Below are 1784 nucleotides of genomic sequence, written 5' to 3' on the forward strand. Positions count from 1 at the left end.
TTTCAACTTTTAAGGTGTGATGGATGAGTGACATAAATCTCAGTAAAACTGTTTTTTTTATAAATAGAATTATATGGACGAATTCAACACTTGCGCAACTTTATTAGCAGCATCCTTGAAACGTTAGACAGCCGATTCATGCATTATTTTAATGGTATGGAGGAAAAATTGACGCAATAAATTCATATTTGGAAGAAAGACTCTTGGATCTGTCTGTTAAATGCAGATTTCTTTTTATCTGAAGTCTTCGGTTTTCACTTTGGTTCATTTCTGCAAGAAAAATATTTTTTTAGCTTTGCTAGCTTGGGAATTTCAATTTAGTGGTTGGTGTAGTCAAATTAAAAAAGAAGCAAATGGATTTTTGACACCAGACCAAGCAACTTGACATGTATCAAGAATAAGTCGGATGTGGTGGATAATCCGGTTGTTTTTCGAAACAAAACTATTTTTTATTTGCGGCTCCAACTGTCCCACGGAGCAGCACTGGTCCACAGCCTGGGGGTTAGGGACCGAAGTCCTAAACTAATAGGAGACAAAAGTGAAATGTTATTCTCATTGACAGCCTACTTTATTTTATTGGACATTAGTTAGTTTTAGAAAATTAGAGTTCTGTTTAGGTTCTAATAAGGGTTGTGGCCTGACCTGAAGCTGATCCTTTTATCACATTTACTGCTTCTATAGATTCATTTCTGTTTAAGACTACCTGTTGACAGATTTATTAACAGGCAATCTGTCAACAGGTTGTCATGGCAGGAATTCTGGTGTGACTCTACTTAAAACTTAACTGAAACCTACGAAAAAAAAAAAAAAAAAAAATTACATCCTCCTTCCTTTTAAATCAGCAAATCTCTCTGACTAGTTTGCTCTTTTGGAACTCAAAGACACTTGAAATACCAGGAAAGCTTGTTGCAAATGTTGCAACCAAATAGTTTCCTTGAGTTCTTTCAGTTGAAAAAATGACAGAATTGTCGATCTTTTAGCTTTGTAGGCAGAAAAAAAGGAACAGTGTAAAGACGATTGATATTTAGACAATGATTCTTCATAGGTTTTTTATAAGTATTAAATACTGCAGCTGGTTGCTGAGGCTGTCAGACCTTAATGACCAAATTTAACAAAAGTTTTTTGAAGTGATCCTAAAAAGGGCTGAGTGTAAATACATGATTCAGTGACATTTTAGAGTTGCTTTTGCAAGTGTGTGTTCACTTCAATGACACAACTGTGTGTTTTCATCCACACACCTGCAGAGCAGAGAGCAACATTTTCATCATTGCTTACTTTATAAAATCTAATTACAAACACGTGTGTTTTCCCCTCACTTCAAACACAAATCCTTCATCTGCAGGAAGTCTTCCTTGTACAGCTGATGCGTTTCTCAAAGGTTTGTAGTTATAAAGAATCTGCTGAATCTGTGCTGAACAGGAATAAGTTGTTCTTGATTCAATAAAATAACAAAAACACAAAGCCTTTTTTGACTGAGAATTGTATTTATTAAAATGACATCTTTATAAAGCTCGTCACACCGGCCTTGTTTAGTCTGGATCAGTTTCTTTCCATGAAAAATTCACTTCATTTTGGCTGAAGAGTTTGATCGGAGAGTCTTGCAAATGAAACCTGGTGCCAACCGTGACAGTGAATACACACAGACTGCTAAAGTATAAATACAGTAGATTACTTTTATTGGATGTAATGTAAAAAGAAATATTGCTAACACAAGTGGACAAATTCAAAAAGCACTTTCTACAAGGACAAGTAGAAGTTCCGAGCTACACCAGGCAAAAAATATG

The 1784-nt window shown here is 35.2% G+C and overlaps 1 long non-coding RNA gene across 1 annotated transcript; it reads right to left on the reverse strand.

The window, feature by feature from the left end:
- Positions 1–216: 216 nt before the first annotated feature.
- On the reverse strand, positions 217–1520 carry LOC118599100. The gene is made up of 2 exons (XR_004948389.1): positions 643–1520; positions 217–522 (listed from the first exon to the last, which is right to left on the reverse strand). It is a non-coding gene; the product is annotated as an uncharacterized LOC118599100 (long non-coding RNA).
- Between the last annotated feature and the right edge of the window lie 264 nt (positions 1521–1784).

The sequence above is a fragment of the Oryzias melastigma genome, linkage group LG9 (assembly GCF_002922805.2).
Source record: "Oryzias melastigma strain HK-1 linkage group LG9, ASM292280v2, whole genome shotgun sequence".
Classification (NCBI taxonomy): domain Eukaryota; kingdom Metazoa; phylum Chordata; class Actinopteri; order Beloniformes; family Adrianichthyidae; genus Oryzias; species Oryzias melastigma.